Consider the following 20,427-nt stretch of genomic DNA (forward strand, 5'->3'; position numbering starts at 1 on the left):
ATATATATATAAATATACACACACACAGTAATTACATATATACAGTATATATATATATATATATATACACGCATACACACACACACACACAGAAAGTCCAGCACTCACTTACAAGCTCTCAACTAAGACTTAAAAGCAAAAATGGAAAGGTTACTTACCGCATATGGCCAAATGGGACAAGCCCAGGTACCACATCAAGGTCCTTTCCAATACCTGGGACCCTAAAACAGCCATACACTGCAATCTCTCAAATCCAAACAAACTGGGAACAAGGGAAGGGTGCACAGGCGTATTTAATCACCCTAGACATATAGGGTCTGTTTTGTATATGTCTAGGGTGATTACATAAGCCTGTGCACCCTTCCCTTGTTCCCAGTTTGTTTGGATTTGAGAGCTTGCATTGTGTGGCTGTTTTAGGGTCCCAGGTATTGGAAAGGACCTTGATGCGGTACCTGGGCTTGTCCCATTTGGCCAAATACAGTAACTAACCTTTCCATTTTTGCTTTTAAGTCTTAGCTGAGAGCTTGTGAGTGCTGGACTTTCTCTGTGTGTTGTATTAATTTGTTCTGTAATTTTCCCTATGGTTCTTGCACCCAGACCTGTCTGGGGTTAACTGCCTGTGACTCTGGGGACAGCACAGCTTCCTGTGAGTGCCCGTGAGCACCCAGGGCTGAGCATGTTGCAGGGTCATGGGGTGTGAACCCGGTCCGGTATGAGAGTGCAGTCCCCATTTCCTGTTTGGGGAGCATGGCTACGTGCCGACTTGAGATTTACTTTGTCTTGAAGAAGGCTCTGATGTGAGCCGAATGTCGACTTTGTCCTTGATGACCTGTTGTGGTTCTAAATAAAAACATTTTGTGTTTCTTCAAAAAAAAAACTGAGAGTGCCCTTCACTTCGAATAATAACTGTATATGACCTTTGAGGATTGCACCTAGGTGGTTGATGCATTGCCTAGGCTGGAGTGCTAGGACACCTGCTACTAGTGTATGTATAGAATTATCTTTGAAACCTCCAACATTGCCAGGGGGCTCCTTGTTCCCCCCTGATGGTTGATATAGGCTACAGTCGTTATTTTGTCCGACTGAAATCTGATGAACCTGACCGCAGCTAGCTGAGGCCAAGCCTGAAGAGCATTGAATATCGCTCTTAGTTCCAGAATGTTTATCCGAAGGAGGGCCTCCTCCTGAGTCCACGAACCCTGAGCCTTCAGGGAGTTCCAGACTGCACCCCAGCCCAGAAGACTGGCATCTGTCGTTACTATAGTCCATTCTGGCCTGCGGAAACTCATTCCCTTGGACAGATGGACCCGAGATAGCCACCAGAGAAGAGAATCCCTGGTCTCTTGATCCAGATTTAGTAGAGGGGACAAATCTGTGTAATCCCCATTCCACTGATTGAGCATGCAAAGTTGCAGTGGACTGAGATGTAGGCGGGCAAACGGAACTATGTCCATTGTTGCTACCATTAATCCGATTACCTCCATACACTGAGCCACTGACGGACGAGAAATGGAATAAAGAGCACGGCAGGAAGTTAGAAGTTTTGACAAATCTTCATTTCTACTGAATCTATCAGAGTTCCTAGGAAGGAAACTCTTGTGAGAGGTGAGAGAGAACTCTTTCCTTCATTCACCTTCCACCCGTGAGACCTTAGGAATGCCAGAACAATGTCCGTATGGGACCTGGCGATATGAAAAGTTGACGCCTGTATCAGGATGTCGTCTAGGTAAGGGGCTACTGCTATACCCTGCAGTCTTAGAACCGCCAGAAGGGACCCTAGAACCTTCGTAAGATTCTTGGTGCCGTGGCTAACCCGAAGGGAAGAGCCGCAAACTGGTAATGCCTGTCTAGGAAGGCGAACCTGAGAAACTGATGATGAATGATCCCTGTGTATTGGAATATGTAGATAAGCATCCTTTAAATCCACGGTAGTCATATATTGACCCTCCTGGATCATAGGTAGGATGGTTTGAATAGTCTCCATCTTGAAGGATGGGACCCTGAGAAATTTGTTTAGGATCTTGAGATCCAAGATTGATCTGAAAGTTCCCTCTTTCTTGGGAACTATAAACAGATTTGAATAGAAGCCCTGCCCCTTTTCCTCCTTTGGAACTGGGTGGATCACTCCCATAACTAGTAGGTCTTGAACGCAATGTAAGAATGCCTCTCTCTTTATCTGGTTTGCAGATAATTGTGAGAGATGAAATCTCCCCTTTGGAGATGAAGCTTTGAAATCCAGAAGATATCCCTGGGAAACAATCTCCAGAGCCCAGGGATCCTGGACGTCTCTTGCCCAAGCCTGGGCGAAGAGAGAAAGTCTGCCCCCCACTAGATCTGGTCCCGGATCGTGGGCTACTCCTTCATGCTGTCTTAGAGGCAGCAGCAGGCTTTTTGGCCAGTTTCCCCTTGTTCCAAGCCTGGTTAGGTCTCCAGACTGGCTTGGACTGGGCAAAATTTCCCTCTTGTTTTGTAGAAGAGGAAGATGAAGCTGCGCCACTCTTGAAGTTTCGAAAGGAACGAAAATTAGTCTGTTTGGTCCTTAACTTGTTGGACCTATCCTGGGGAAGGGCGTGGCCTTTTCCTCCAGTAATATCAGAAATGATCTCCTTCAGTCCAGGCCCAAATAGGGTCTGCCCTTTGAAGGGGATCTTGAGAAGTTTAGACTTTGAAGTGACATCAGCTGACCAGGATTTAAGCCATAGCGCCCTACGTGCCTGAATGGCAAAACCTGAATTTTTAGCCGTTAGCTTGGTTAAATGAAAAACGGTGTCATAAATAAATGAATTGGCTAACTTAAGAGCTTTAAGCCTGTCAAGGATATCATCCAACGGGGTCTCTACCTGTAAAGCCTCCTCCAGAGACTCGAACCAGAAAGCTGCTGCAGCAGTGACTGGGGCAATGCATGCAAGAGGCTGGAGAATAAAACCTTGTTGTATAAAGATTTTCTTAAGGAAACCCTCTAATTTCTTATCCATAGGATCTAGGAAAGCACAACTGTCCTCGACAGGAATAGTTGTACGCTTAGCTAGGGTAGAGACTGCTCCCTCCACCTTAGGGACCGTCTGCCACGCGTCCCGTGTAGCGGCATCTATAGGAAACATTTTCTTAAAAGCAGGAGGGGGAGAGAATGGCACACCTGGTCTATCCCATTCCTTAGTAATAATTTCTGAAAACCTCTTAGGGATTGGAAAAACATCAGTGTAAACAGGCAATGCAAAGTATTTGTCCATTTTACACAATTTCTCTGGGACTACAATGGTGTCACAGTCATCCAGAGTTGCTAAAACCTCCATGAGCAACACACGGAGGTGTTCAAGCTTAAATTGAAATGCTGTCATTTCAGAGTCAGACTGAAGTAACGCCTTCCCTGAATCAGAGAAGTAACCCACAGATAGAAGCTCTCCTGCTTCAACTTCTGCACATTGTGAGGGTATATCAGACATAGCTACTAAAGCGTCAGAGAGCTCTGTATTTGTTCTAGCCCCAGAGCTGTCCCGCTTTCCTTGTAACCCTGGCAGTTTGGACAATACCTCTGTGAGGGTATGATTTATAACTGCCGCCATGTCTTGTAAAGTAAACGCATTGGACGCGCTAGATGTACTTGGCGTCCCTTGAGCGGGAGTTATAGGTTCTGACACGTGGGGAGAGCTAGATGGCATAACCTCCCTTTTGTCAGTCTCAGAAACTTCAGGTGATAAATCTTTAAAAGCCATAATATGGTCTTTATAACTTATAGAAAGGTCAGTGCATTTGGTACACATTCTAAGAGGGGGTTCCACAATGGCTTCTAAACATAATGAACAAGGAGTTTCCTCTATGTCAGACATGTTTAACAGACTAGTAATGAGACCAGCAAGTTTGGAAAACACTTTAATAAATGTGAAAAAAGCAATAATGAAAAACGGTACTGTGCCTTTAAGAGAAAAAAACTACGACATAAACTGCAAAACAGTGAAAAAAAACTCTACGAAATTTTTACAGTGTGTATAAGGGACTAAAGCAGCATTGCACCCACTTGCAAATGGATGATTAACCCCTCAGGCCCAAAAACGAATTAGAAAAACATTAAACCTGTTAACAAACAGTCAAACACACTGCCACAGCTCTGCTGTGGCTCCTACCTGCCCTTAAAAATGATTTTTGCAGGAACAAAACCCTCTATAGAGGTCCTATAAGCCAGAGAACTTCTTCAGGGAAGCTGGATGTCTTAGACTGAAAACGAAAATAGGCCCCTCCCACCATGCACTCAAATTCAGAGGGCCTTAAAAAAGTACTCCTAGGAGTAATCTAACAAGCCATGTGGAAACTAGGCCCCAAATAAAGATTTATCCCCCTCAGAGAAAAAACGTTTTTATTTATGAATCATGCAAACGTTTTTACACTAAGTAATATAGGTATTAACATGAATATTATCCCTTTTTGCAAGCATGATCCCAGTTGTTGTTAAATCACTGTATCAGGCTTACCTTAAATATACCAGGCACTGTCAGCATTTTCTAGACCTTATCATCTCTCTAGAAAAAAATATACTGAACATACCTCAAAGCAGGCAATCTGCAGACTGTCCCCCCAACTGAAGTTTTCTTTCCATACTCTTCAGTTATGTGTGAGAACAGCAATGGACCTTAGTTACAAACCGCTAAGATCATCAAACCTCCAGGCAGAAGTCTTCTTCCAATTTCTGCCTGAGAGTAAAAACAGTACAACGCCGGTACCGTTTAAAATAACAAACTTTTGATTGAAGGTAAAAACTACACTAAGTCACCACATCTCTCTTGATACTTCTTTTCTTGTCAAGAGCTTCAAGAGAATGACTGGAGGTGGCGGTGAGGGGAGGAGCTGTATGGACAGCTCTGCTGTGGGTGTCCTCTTGCAGCTTCCTGTTGGGAAGGGGAATATCCCACAAGTAATGGATGAACCCGTGGACTGGATACACCTTTACAAGAGAAATATTGCTTAACACAGTGAGTGCTGCTTCCCACTTGTTGCTATATATATATATATATATATATATATATATATATATATATACTGTATATATATATATATACACACACACACAGTGCTTTTTTGTAAAAGAAAAGGTGCCGCTACTAAAAAAAAAAAAAAAAGGTGCCGGTAGTCATTGATTCTTGATTGATATATTCTTCTCAGTAACTTTGAGAAAAGCAAAAGGAAAATATGATTTACAATGTTTGATGTATTTTGCAGTCCCCTCTTGTGAAAACTAAAGTATTTACATGATGATCACAAATAATAACTCTTATGAGTTGGTAGAGGTGGTGGTTATATATATAATATATGTGTGTGTATTTGTATATGTCACTCTACTTGTAATCTAGGTCACTGTAGAGCTTCCAGCTTCCTTTATTCTGCATGATAATTCAAGTTTGAAACTTTATCCCGCTGTTCCTCCAGCTGCTATTGCTTACCTATAAATACCCGAACAACCTAAACTCTTGGCTCCCTACCCCTGTCCACCGCCCCTGACAGTGTGAGTTCTGGCCTTAGCCTCATGGTCCAGCATACTGTCAAACAAATGTGAGGTATATGACCTTGCAAGAGCAGTAAATATAAAAATAAAAAACAAAGTAGTCCCTCATTTATAAAGGACCAGTAAATACAGTATTTGCATAATCAGCAAATGCATGATTGATAACAAGACAATGCAATAGCACTTAGGCTGACCTTTAAATAAAATGGATAGTAGATTTTTTTTTTCTAATACATTTAAAAGATATGTCTATTTCCTCCACTCCTGTATCATGTGACAGCCACCAGCCAATCACAAATGCATAAACGTATATTCTATGAATTCTTGCACATGCTCAGTAGGAGCTGGTGGCTTAAGTGTAAATATAAAAAGACTGCACATTTTATTAATGGAAAACAATTGGAAAGTTCTTTAAATGTGCATGCTCTATTTGAATCATGAAAGTTTAATTTTGACTTGAGTGTCCTTTTATCGTAAACCTTTGCTTTATAATCTTTGTCACACTGTTTCCTTGTTTTTTCCTGTATATGTGCTGCATGAATTTACTTCATGTAAAATAAAAGACTTAAGGCCAGAGTGGAGCGCAAACCTTTGCATTCAATCGATAAGGAGTTTGATGTGAGGGCGCTGGGCTAATTGCTCATATTACGAGTTGAAAGTAAACGCAATCACTTAAGCGCAATCGTGATTTATGCTAGAATGATTACCACGGCATTAAAGCTTTGCTTAAAGGGGCAGTCAACCCCAGAATTTTTGTTGTTTAAAAAGAAAGATAATCCCTTTATTACCCATTCCCCAGTTTTGTATAACCAACAACAATATTCATTTTAATAAAGGTTTTAAATATGTATTTACTGTAAATATTTGACATTCCAATGTTCTGCACATAGCAGAATATGTTCTAAGTATTTCTAAAAAGATATTCCTATATGTATTTGTATATATCTATACTTAGGTATATATATATATATATATTGTACCATAAACAACATATATATTAGGGATGGGCGCATGTGTACATTTTTGAATGTTAGAACAAATGTTATTACCGAAATTCGAATTACAAATTCGAATGTTGATAAGAACGAATATTCTTAAAAATTCTATTTTCGAATGTTATTTACAGTTTTCGAATGCCACTTTCGATTTCGAATGTGTATATTCAATTTTGAATGTCCCTTTCGATTTCGAGTGTACATAAAAGATTGAATATACACATTCCAAATTCGAATGTATATATTCGATTTTTTATGAACAAAATGGATTGCTTTATTTCGAATATGACTAAAAATCGAATCTAACATTTGAAATCGAATATTCGAAATTTATCAAAATGTATCTTTTTAACATATCATACTTCACAAATCTAAAAGAAAATCTAGTCTACAGATATAAATTAGACCCTAGTCAGTCAGCATCACTGGCTGCCAATGCCCATTCAATAGTACCCAGATACAAGGCAGGAATAGCACAGTAAAACACAGCCCACACTACATTACAAGTACAACATCTCTATGATGAACATCAGTACTTCTAAACCACAGTCCTCAAGTAAACCTAGGCTAGTAGGCAATATTTTCACAACGTCTTAACTGGAGCACAGGTAATAATTTACCAGTGCTCTAGTTAAGACATCATGACAATATGGCCTGTTAGGGCCACTTCTGGTTAAGAAACACTAATGTAGAATAGACTTAAAAAATGACAATGAATATAAAGATGAATAATTATTCAAATTAAATTCTTAGAAAAAAAACAACTAAATAAATGCCCAAAGTAATCTACCTATCACTATCATAACCTGAATTTTTGCCTATAAAAAATAGACCGCATATTACCTCTCCAAAAATATATGAAATTGATTGAAGATAAAAAATGTGTCTTCTCATGATGTGCAGTCCACCCTCCACAGTTGTGTCCACACAAAAATATAAAATAAAAGATGCCACAGGAGCAAATAGATAGATAATAGTAGTATATAAAAAAAAAATCAGTATTAAAATATTCCAACACAACCACCAAACCAGTACATCCCTTTTCTCCAAAACTAAACCTGTCAAATGAAATTTTAACAACTACAACTATAACATTTACATATGGGAGGGAATAAGTTGATTTGAATATATAAATTTGAATATGAAATAATTCTAATATTTATAAGATAACTAAATTATAAAAACTAATTTGAATATTACATTACAAAAGAAAATTGTAGCTTAGAAATACTATTTCGAAATTAAAATCGAATTAGAATATTACATAACAAAATCAAATTTGATATATTGGAATCAAATTAGAATATTACATTTCGAGAACGAATGTGAAATATATATATCAAATTCAAATATTGAAAATAATAGAAAGTCAACCATTCTATTATTAGAACAAATATTTTTGAATATAATCTAAAAATTCGAAAACGAACATTCGAAAATCGAATGTTAGAATGTTATGTAAACATTCAAAATTCAATTCGAACGAACGAATATATAAAAATTTGTTTTAAATTTCGAATATTTAGAAACATTCGCCCATCCCTAATATATATATATAGAAATATGTATTTATGAATACATAGAACATATTCTTCTATTCTATTTTCATGTCGGGTTATGGGGGAATACGTGAACGCACACACAATATTCTAACTTTGGCTTTTTGCACTCACCAGGTTAGCGTGGAAGCGAAAACTGTTTACTTTCAACAACTAATACAAGCGCAACCCAACGAGTGCAAAAAAAGCTTACTTCTAGCGCAATTAACACTCAAGTGGGAGTGTTAATTAATGCTTCACTTGTAATCTGGCCCATAACCAGTGATTTTTACTGAAACATATGAATAGAAAAACATTATATTTTGATCTAAAATACAGACCCAAAATTTATTGAGGGTGGAATTATAACTTAAAAAAAAAAAAGAAAAATGCATGTAAAAAGGGGGATGGGAGATATAAATACATTAGAAGAAGAAACTGAAATATAAAGCAAATGTGTCTTAAATGTAGACAGAGAAGAGTGTAAAGTAAACAGGTGGAGGGATGAAATAGAAAATGAAATACAGATAAAATGAAGGTATAGGGTTTTCCTGTGAGAATGGCCAGCTGCTAATGAAGGGAACAAAACAGGTGCAGCTCATAACACTGGTAGAATAGCAGCTCTCTGACACTTCAGTTGCCCACTGGTGACTGCAAACACCTTTCAATTAACCATTTGCAATCTAAAGTGCCTACAACCCATTGTATTGCAACAGGCTCTTTTGGATCAGAAAGGGTTAAAACTATGTCCACTTTCCATGAAGTCTGGCTGTGGTAAGATAACACAGAATTTGTAATACACATACAACACTGCTATCTCTGCTCCCCGTCCTGCCTTTTATCAGCTTAAAACGTGAGAATTATCTCTGGATTCACTGTGGAAGCTTATTTTATCCACACTCCCTATTAGATTCAAACAAACCTTCATACTCCTGCTTCAGAGGCAGCTGCACTGTTTTTTTTTGGCTATAGAACAACAAGCAGTAAAAAAAAAAAGAGAAAAAGCTAAGCGGAGCCTTATGTAACAACTCCGACCATTTTATTCTTGCAGAGTATATTGCTAGGGGGATGTGCAGAACACTGGTTTTTACTGCTCTGCAAAATCTTAGCAGAGTCTCAGTATAATGCGAGCTGTACGCTTTAACTGAAAGGCCATGCCAGCCATAACGCGTGTGCGTGTAGATCCGGGGAAGGCTAATAACAGGCACAGCAGGGTGAGTGTGTGTTTATAAATGCGTTCGTTACGGGGAATTGAGTCTCCCGGAGTGGGCAGTTAGCGTTAATTGCAAATGGTTTTCCCATCATCTCTCTCTGCCCCCCGCAGCTCCCTCTGCACATTGGGGTTTCTCAGCCTTACAGACTGTGTTCAAAGTATATTTTTACTTATCGTCTGAATCCCGGCTGCCATAGGTCAAATACTCATGCAGATTGCAGCTCTGGAAAAAAATAAAATCATGCACACTCATTTTTTTGTAGTGCATGTAAAAGAGAAGATGGCTGATGCAGCAAACTTAGAAAAGGAAAACGAATTCCTATTATATTTTCATTATTTTCTCACTGTGTCTTCAACCATTTTCCCCTTGTATTTTGAATTTGTGAATTATCTTTATAATTATGACATTGCTTCTTTTTCTTTCAGTTCTTTCTCGAACTCGCTCTTTTTCTATTACTACACTTTATACTATTTTTCCTCTGTTTTTTTCCTGACTTCCCTTTTGTGCATAACTAATCTTTCTCTTTCTCATTGCTTCTCCTTTTCTGCTTTTCAGATTCCCTCCTCCCATGCTCTCCGCCTGTCTCCTGCCTCCCCCTCTGGTGGTACCATTTTTATCTCTTCGTGTTTTCCTGCAGGCCCAGGAGATAAAAGACAAATCTTAGCTCAGCTTCTCCCCTGGATAAAACTCTTTCCCTGCTCCTGGAGATAAGCGATGGTGACCAGTCACACACCTCTCCCCCCACTCTTTCCTCTCTTGTAGACCCAAATCCAAGTTAGCCTCCTGTGTCCTTTTTTTTAGGGGGCAAGCAAAGGCGATGAACCACTGAATTATCCTTGGCATTGTAAAAATGTATCTTTATCTTAGAAAGCAATATTCTGATTCATTGTTTCACTCATGGGTCACTGTAAGTCATTCATTAATGTCATTGTTTGTTTGTTTACATAGAAATAGATATTAGAATGTATTGGGCATCATAAAAGTTATCTTTAAATAGATATTTAAGTCATTTTATATATGCACAATATATCACCAATTAAGCACTGTGTTGCCAAGTAAGGCCCAGGTTACAAGTGGTACACTGATGATTTTTTTCACTTGCATGCTCACCTGCGCTCAAACGCGGGCAGGTTAGTGTGCGTATTGCAAGTTGATAACCAAAGGTTAGCGTGCTAACTTAAAGACTTCGAATATTTATATTAAATATTTTTATCAGAAAGTGTATTTTGAGTGAAATACTTTTTTCAATGTATTTATGTTGTGCTTCATGCAACTTATTTTTTAACCCTTACTCTTTGTGCTAGGGGCCCAATCATCTAAACTTCGCAAGATCAGACGTGTTTTTCTTTTCGACCCTCGCAGGTGCTGCCATGCTGGAATTATCATAAAAAAAGGCAGGCCTTATGAACGGCAAGATAACTCCTATTAAAAATAATGGACCTTGCTGGAAAGGGACACTTTGCTCCTTTATGGCTAGATTATGAGTGGAGTTGTAATTATCGCTCCACACTAACTCCGCTCAAATTCTGTTTACTTTGCGCGTCGGGTTCCCAACATGTGCAAAGAGCAGGTTACAATATTGTGACCACATTAACGTACTCTCCCTTAGACTTCAAGGGAGAGAGAAAAAAAATACCATTACAGAAAACAACAAACAAATAACCAAAAATAAAAAAAAGAGTTATGCCTATTCTAAAACCCCAATTAAAAAAAATAACAACTTTTAAAAGCGCCTTTTGTAGGGCATTGCCCTAAAGCGTCTTAGCTCTTTTTCTAAACAAAAGAAAACCCACACTACAATTATCTCCCCCACCCCCCAAAAAGGCTATCTAAAAAGATCTAAAAAGAAAAACTATTCTAAATATTTCCCTGAAAAGGGCATTGCCCTTAAAAGGGCATTTAGTTATTTTGCTGCTCATAAAAAAAACCTAATCTAAAAAAAAAAAAAAACACCCAAAAAAAACCTAACACTTATACCTGAAGATGGTTCTCACCGAAGATTAAAGTGAATGTCAAGTTAAAGCGATTACCTAAAGTGAAACGATAACAGTTAAAAAATGAATGAGAGTTTCATTCATGAAATCTTTAGTATATACACTTTATCTTCAGAGATATTTCACTATAAACGCTATACGGACAAGAGCTGAAGCTCCGGTCGCCATTTTCAGCATAAGAGCTGATGCTCCGGTCGCCATTTTCAGCAAATGATTGACAGATGACTCATCTGCAATCAACTAATCGTTGTTCCCGCCCCCCCCGCCCCCCCGGGGCATTCAGTCCCTTTGCATTAACATCACTGCCGGGGTAAAAAAAAAATTAGTTGAGTCATCTGTCAATCATTTGCTGAAAATGGCGACCGGAGCATCAGCTCTTATCCTTATAGGGTTTATTGAAATATCTCTGAACATAAGTATATACTAAAGATTTCATGAATGAAATTCTCATAAATTTTTTAACTGCTATCGTTTCCCTTTAGGTAATCACTTTAACTGGACATTCACTTTAATCCGGACAGACGCTCTCCATCATCAAACCGGCAGTGATCCATCTTCATTCCGGTGGCGGTCTACTTATCTTCATCCATCTTTTTAACTTCCATGTCCTCTTCATGCGGTCACCAGCTGCACACTGAATTTTGAATGCAAGGTACCCCCTTTATATAGTGGTACCCTTGCATTCCTATTGGTTGATTTTCAAATTCAAATCAGCCAATAGAAAAAGCTTTCATTCTATTGGCTGATTTGAAAATCAGCCAATAAAAAATGCAAGGGTACCCCTTTATCAAAGGGGTACCTTGCATTCAAGATTCAGTGTGCAGCTGGTGACTGTATCAAGAGGACGTCAGGGACGGAATATAAGAAGATGAAGATCGTCGCCAGGATGAAGATAAGAAGATTGCTGCAGGCAGAAGATAAGATCGCCACCGGGATAAAGATGGAGTGCCACCACCTGGATTTATCTTTGGTGAGTACCATCCTTGTGGTTTAGTGTTAAGTTGTTTGTTTGTTTTTTTGTTTTTTTTATGGGGAGCAAAATAGCTAAAAGCACTTTTAAGGACAATGCCCTACTTTTTTTTTAGATAGTCTTTTTTTTTTTGGGGGGGGGGTTAATTGTAGAGTGGAGTAGTTTTGTTTAGAAAAAAGCTAAATCACTTTAGGGCAATGCCCTACTACATTTCTGTAGTTTAGTGCTAGTATAGATGTTTTATTTTGCAGTGTTTTGTTTTGTTTTTAATTGGGGAATAAGAATAGGCATAACTCTTTTTTTTATTTTGGGTAATTTGTTTGTTGTTTTCTGTAATGGTAGGGTTTTTTATTTTTTTTGTAAAGGAATTTTTGTTGTAATTTTAGGTTGTTTTTTTTCAGTAATGTTAAGGATAGGTTTTTATTTTTAAAAGATTTTTTTTTTTTTTTAAAGGTACTGTTTTGTTTTTTTACAGGTAAGGTTAGTATGTTTTGGGGTAACTCAGGGGTTAATAGTGTAGTGGGTTACTTTGCGATGAAGGTTGTGGAGGTTTAGGGGTTAATAGTGTAGTGGGTTACTATGTGATGTGGCGGTGTGTTGGTTTAGGGGTAAATAGAAAAGTTTAGTGCAACTGTTTCCTGCAGCCAAACGAGATTGGATTTAATCGATTGAATTTACTTTCAACCTCTCACCAGCAATAGAAAATATGGGAAGCTTAAATAACCAAGAGTTAACGCAAACAAATTAGCATTTTAGTTAAACAGTGCGCCACTTGTGATATGAATTTGAGCGTAAAGAACACGTTGATCTCACAATACCATTTGTGCTCCTTGAGCTAATGATAGCGCGCCACACGTAATCTAGCCCTTTATGGGCAAGTACAATTTGAGTTTGATGTTCATTTAGTTTTGTGTTTAAATCTGGGCATCCAAGAGTGGAGAGACAATCGAATAGAGCTGAGAAAGTGCAGCAAAGGAAGAGAAAGCAAAAGGTAGCTAATAATAGTGTTATTAGGAACCCTGACTGGGGGTAGATAAGAAACCGAGGGAAAGTAGATAATGAGGTAACTATATAGTGAGAATGGGAGATGGATTATGCAGTAAATACATTTGCCATCATTACATTGAAGAGGTGCAAGATGTCATGTGTTTCTATAAAACTCCTAATCCTTTCTCCCATCTAATCCCAGCTGTGCCTTTCCCCTCTCTGATAATCGGTCTGGGTCTTCTCGCTGTGCCCTATGATAAGTTTATCAGTGAGCACACAGCTTTGGCACAACGCATCACCCTCCTCTGCTATTCTAATCATTAACTCTCTCAGTAATATAAATCCTCTATCTCACCCACCTCTGCTTTAGAGCCCACTGTCATTAGCACAACAGCACACCGTGCACTATGACTGGATGCAGTTTTCCTCAGTTGCACAGGCTTCTGAGCCAGAACTGTAACCAGTCATATCTCCCACTTCACTCTCTGCTGTTTCAGGACACACAGCATTCTCATTATTTGTGTACGTTACCCTCTGCTATAGTACACTGCATTCTCTGCTGCTTTCCTTGTCAGTTATCCTATCCCAGCTGCTGCAATGCTTTGCATTACTAATACAATGGTATTGAATACATTCCCTACTAGACTATCATATTTTATCCATTAATTAATATATGTTATTTATCTGTTTTACAACCTCGTTTCTTCCACTAATAAATAACTTTACTATTTCAGTGTGTTGTGTTGTTTTATTGCACTGCATCCTTAGTCCTTTAAAACTTCATGACATCTTCTTCCATTACAACACGCTTAAACATCTTATCCTCTGCTTTTTGTATACCAATTCTATGTTTTTCTGGTGCATTGCAGCCTCAGAGCTTTTCCCTTCTGCATTAAACTTACATTCTCTCTAAGTCCCATGCACAGCGCTCTGTAAGTCAGTACAAGGTATTCTGCCCAGTTATGCTAAATATTTTCAGTTTCTTTACTCTGCATTTTCACAATATGAGCTCAATAAACCCTCACTACTCCATTACTATTTAGGGACAGATTACGAGTTAAGTGGCATTAATTGTAGCGCTCGTATTACAAGTAAAACGTTTTCGCTCTTGCACTAACTCAACACTCGCAAAAAGCCGAATTTAGAATATCGCAACTATGTTAACGTATTCCCCCATAGAAGTCAATGGAGCAAAAAAGTTGGAAAAAAACTAACACCCTAGTCATGCGCAAACCCAAATGCATATTCTCAATTGTGCTAACCCGACATGTAAATACAAATATTTAACATTCCAGTGTTTTTCCCATAGCAGAATATGTTCTGTTTATTCATAAATACATATTTCTACATATATCTGATGGTATTTTGGTACAAAAGGATTGGAACCAAAGCATGGATCCATGTCACATAATAAAAAACTTAAAATTCTATCAACAATAAAATTCTTTAAAATAATAAAAGAATCACTGATGATTCTCTTAAAGGTAACTGGTACAGACCTATCTATACTGGTATCCCAATATCTCTAGGTGTTCTTTGAACAATAGGATAATCACTGATGATCCTCTTGTACGGACTTGTCCGGACTGTTATCCCAGTATCTCTAGGTACGGCGGTCACCTTTCTAGGTGTTGAGTGCCTTAATATCTAATATTCCCTAAATATGTGAGTGGCGTTTGGTGTGCAAAATTGTGCTAGAGGATATCAAATCCTTCTAGGTTGATAAAAAATGATAATACAATTGTGATGAAAAACTATGTTATGAAAAAATATATATAATGAGGTTGTGGTGTAAAAATAACAGTGATGGGTACTAGACCTTAAATAAAATATTGATGCAGGTAATAAACAATTCAATGTGAATATTCAACCAAAAATTGAGCAAAACGTAGTGATGACATATACAAAAAAGCAAATCACAATAAACAAATAAACTGAATAAACAAAAAAATAGTCCTCCAAATGATAAATCCAAATTGCAGTGTTCACTCCAGAAAAGTGCTGATAATAAGACACATGAAAAACCAAAACTAAAAAATCAGTGGCCACTGTAAAATATGAACAAAGCAAGTCAATCCTGTGAGGAGATAAAAATAATTCTGCAACCTTGGCAGTACTGGATAGTGGTGATATATCAAAGTCTCATCCGGGGTCCGGCTGACCCAAATCACACCTAAAAATGAAAACAAACACACAATAGTGCAGAGCGTAATTTCTCAAGTAGGTTTAAAGGGAAGAAGACTCACCAGTCGACGCGTTTCGGTCTGTGCTAGACCTTTATCAAGACTGGATTGTGTAGATTTTGGTGATCTTTTATACCTGTATTCTGAATGCATACCGGAAGTGCTTACTTAGTACTTCCTGTTTCGTTAGGATGATAAAAATGATTAAAGTATTAGTTTTTAGATATCATTCACCTTTATTTTAATACTCCGATATGCCTTTATGGCAATCAATTCTGATTCTTTAAATGGTGTATTTATAATCTACTCCGGTGTTCGTCCGGATTTTTCGTGTCTAACAACTTCCGGTTTGCTTGAAGAGTTGTTATATCTAACAACTTCCGGTTTGCATTTAGAGTTTGTTTACATATTATCGGCATATAAGTACTACCGAAAAGCAAATTTAATACATTTAAATCAGACCAATTGTTCAGACTCATGTTTTTGTTTATTCTATTGCACATGATCGTTTGTCCGTTCTCTGTGCGGTTGATCTCTGTATGGTTCCATCTCTAAAAGAAGTGGCAGTCCTTAGTAGTGGCCAGTTGTTTGCTTATCTATTAGAATTGTATAGAGCTTTTCATTCATTTAAGCCTTATCTGCCTATAGTTCCACCATCTCGTAGTAGTATTGTATACAAAATGTGTGACAAGGGGTGTGTGCAAATATCCTATTCCTATTGGTTGGATTCAGAGGGTCTGTTACAGAGCTCTATTCCTATTGGTCAGAATTTTTCCCACCCTGGGGGCGTGTTCCTGAATACTATGTTTGGGATAGGCAGCATGCGATGTGTTACAAAGAATTATTCCTATTGGTCCCTTCTGGGGGTATGTACCTAAACTCTATATACATAATAGGTGGCACGCAATGTTATTACTAATCGGCTCGATTCATTTACAGTAAACATTCAACAATATTCCCCCCATTTTAAAGGGATGTAGGATAAATCTTCATCCAATATTACCTATCCATTTGATCGGTATATAGTGTCTTTGATTCTTATTTGACTCGTAGTACAGGATTTAATTATGATATTCCCTTTTAGTTATAAACGGTTCATGTTTCAATAATCAAAATACTGTCTGCTTCTTGGTACATTTAAGGGGAGAGCGGAGTGAGCTAATTTACAATTCGATGATGACTTCCTTGTTATTATATGGATTCATCTTTGAATTTATTGAAATCCTGTTAGACCCGTTTTCTATCAACCTATATCGTTTATTGAAAGATTTGCGAGCAATCTCCTATGTTATACATGACTATTGGTGCTAAATTGAATAACTAACATCTATGATTCCCCTTTGGTATTCTATAATGCAGTAAGCGATATTTCAAGTATCACTGCTAGGGGCATTTTTATCTGTTATATCACTGATAGGGGGATTTCTAAGGGAGATTCTTTAAGGCGGAATTTGAGAGATAATCCGGTCTATATGTATCCAAATCCATATATATCAATATATGTATATATCATCTCTATAAGGAAGAGACCAAATTATCTACAACCCAATGTGTTAAATGAGTGTTAAGTTAAGTCTGTTTCTTTTATGGCTATATTTATTGATCATTAAGAGTCGTTGAACATACACCCAGGTTGTATTTTACAGGGTGAATGATACAATAACTTTCTTTAATTGAAGTAATACCTGACTGGTGTCTGGTATTGGTTTATACTATTTTCTGATGGAGGAGTATGTATATGTTTATAATGGGAAAAAAGGAGTGGAGTATATATTTCCATTGCTATATGGATTTCTTCAGACAATTTACTGGCTTATAATTGGGATAACAGTCCGGACAAGTCCGGACAAGAGGATCATCAGTGATTATCCTATTGTTCAAAGAACACCTAGAGATATTGGGATACCAGTATAGATAGGTCTGTACCAGTTACCTTTAAGAGAATCATCAGTGATTCTTTTATTATTTTAAAGAATTTTATTGTTGATAGAATTTTAAGTTTTTTATTATGTGACATGGATCCATGCTTGTAAACGAATTAAAGTTTAACCTCTACTTTTTAAGTGAATCTGTCTAAACTTTGTCCAGACCCGGCCTTTCAGGCGCTTTGGTTCCAATCCTTTTCTACTCATTTATTCTATTGGCTACTAGGAGCCAATATCCAGAGCCAGGGTCCTTGAGGCAGGCGCTTAGTGTACCACCCACTGTCACTTGTAAGGTATTTTGGTACAATCAATATATATATATATATATATATATATATATATATATATATATATATATATATATATATATATATATATATCACATAGAGACACCCAGCACTCACCAGCTAGCTCACAGCTAAGATAAAATCACAACTGGAAAGGTTAGTTACCGCATCTGGCCAAATGGGAAAAGCTCAGGCACCACGTCAAGGTCCTTTCCACTGCCTGAGTCCCTAACACAGCCACACAATGCGAGCTCACAAAGCCAAACAAACTAAGAACAAAGGAAGGGTGCACAGGTATATGTAATCACCCAGAGAAATACAAAACACGGAAGGAGACTGCACTCCAAGACCGGACCGGGTACACATCCAATGACTCAGCAACATCCCAGCCCTGGGTGCTTAAATAGCACTCCCAAAAAGCTGTGCTGTCACCAGAGTCACAGGCAGTTAACCCCAGTCCGGAATGGGTGCAAGAAACATAGGGGGATTACAAACAAATAATAATACAACACATAGAGACACCCAGCACTCACCAGCTAGCTCACAGCTAAGATAAAATCACAACTGGAAAGGTTAGTTACCGCATCTGGCCAAATGGGAAAAGCTCAGGCACCACGTCAAGGTCCTTTACATTGCCTGAGTCCCTAACACAGCCACACAAGGCTGTGATGTTGCTGAGTCATTGGATGTGTACCCGGTCCGGTCTTGGAGTGCAGTCTCCTTCCGTGTTTTGTGATATATATATATATATATATATATATATATATATATATATATATATATATATAGGAAAACATCAAGCAGGGGATCTGCACACACAATAAACTTCCAACTTCCGGGGGTGCTCTGGGTAGGAAAAGTAAACAAATGAAATAAACAGATCCCACACTCTCCGCTGTGAAAACACAAACTTCTTTAATTTACTGTTGTTCCGTACCACTCTCTTCAATTGGGAGATAGGCAGTGCCCTTTTAAGGGCCGGTTGATGGCAGCTCTCAGCTCTTAGGATGGAGTTCCTATCCTAGCCTTCAGTAAGAAACATCCCATAATTTCTATTAGATTCAATTGAAATGATTAAGATTCTACAACAGGATGATATGACAATCACTGATACTGACTTACTGGTGACACTGGATGTCATCAGTTTGTATACTTCCATTCCTCATACAGGTGGCCTGAATGCCACAAGGAGACATTTAAATCGATACCCATATGTGGGAGGTAACATTACGTCTTCTCGAATTCTGCCTGGAATGTAATTATTTTCCGAGGGTTGGTTATAAACGTTCAAGATCTTTGAGGGACTACTTGATGCGTCCTGATAATGTCCAAAGTTATACCAACAAGACTTGGTTAGGGAAGCCTAAACATGGTTGTTTTAAGTGTATGGGTTGCACTACCTGTAATGGGTTGGTAAAACCACCCATTTTGTCCACCTATGGCACAACATATGCTATGCCATTAAGCACAGAGTCACATGTACTACCAAGTTTATAGTGTACATGCTGCACTGTTGCTGTGGCAGAAATTACGTTTGCAAAATGAATGATGATCTACGCACCCATATGGCCAGGGCATCCATACGTGCTGCCCTAGCCACTGGTGAAAGTGATCAGCCAGTGGCTAGACACTTTTTGTCTGCCAAACATACTGTGGCCGATTTGCGATACGTGATCATTGATCACGTCCCTCCCTTACTGAGAGGGGGTAATAGGGCCAAATTGTTGTTGCAAAAAGAGACCAGGTGGATTTACACCTTGGATACTTTAATACCTAGGGGCCTTAATACCCATTTTGATATGCAATGTTTCTTGTAATGATCCTGTTTGTAAATATTTTACGCGTAATAGTATATTGTGTAGTACAGCTAGCCATAGATTCATACTAATCTGATAGTCATACGCTGAGTCTGTCAGTTATTAGATTATCGAACAAAAAAAAAGAAAGAATATACAATAGGATAGTTACTTCTCTTTAGTTAGAACCGCTGCCTTCCAAACAGTCTCTCTCAAAGCTGTACAAACGATGTATATTGGCAGAATAGGCGCTGGTTCTAAGGGATCTCCAAAGGATTTTTCTCTCTGTTTTCCCAGTAGAATTCTGTCTGTATCTATGTTCAAAGAATATCACATTGGCATAGTATGTATGAGCACCTTAATACATAAGTGCAGTATACTCACAGAGTAATATCAAACAAGCGGCTCCACAAGTGATTTCACAATCTTCCCAAAAAGGGGTTCTGTCTGTATCTGTGTTCAAAGAATATCACATTGACATAGTATGTCTGTGCACCTTAATATATAAGTGCAGTATACTCACAGAATGATATCAGGCAAACAGCTCACAGGTGATATCACAAATAAAAAGTGAGCAGGTGATTTCACAAAAAGAAAACAACCAGGAAAGGAAAAAAAGCTGGCTTTTTTAAAATAAAATGTTTTATTTTGCTCAATGCAAAAGCGTTTCAACGGCTATACCGTCTTTTTCAAGAGCTATTTAAAAACTTTGCATAGCTTACAGAAAATCATATACAATGCCACATCGCAGGTGGCCTTAAATACACAATCATGGGCGATATCTGATACCTCATTGGTTGAGATCAGATTTAAACTCGATTTAAAAACAAACATTTAAAATAGAAAAACATTTAAAATAAAAACCACATTTAATGGTAAACACATATTTAGCAATTCATTTAAACAAATATCTAAAAGTAACATTTAAAAAGAAAAAAATATAAACCAATCCTAGATCATTGTATTTCTCAGTTCCCTTTCAGGTTGTCATCTGTGTGCAAGTTCTCAACCAGGTCCGTTTCTGTATGGTTTGGTCACATGATA

The sequence above is a fragment of the Bombina bombina genome, chromosome 2, assembly GCF_027579735.1.
Source record: "Bombina bombina isolate aBomBom1 chromosome 2, aBomBom1.pri, whole genome shotgun sequence".
In the NCBI taxonomy this organism is placed as follows: Eukaryota; Metazoa; Chordata; class Amphibia; order Anura; family Bombinatoridae; genus Bombina; species Bombina bombina.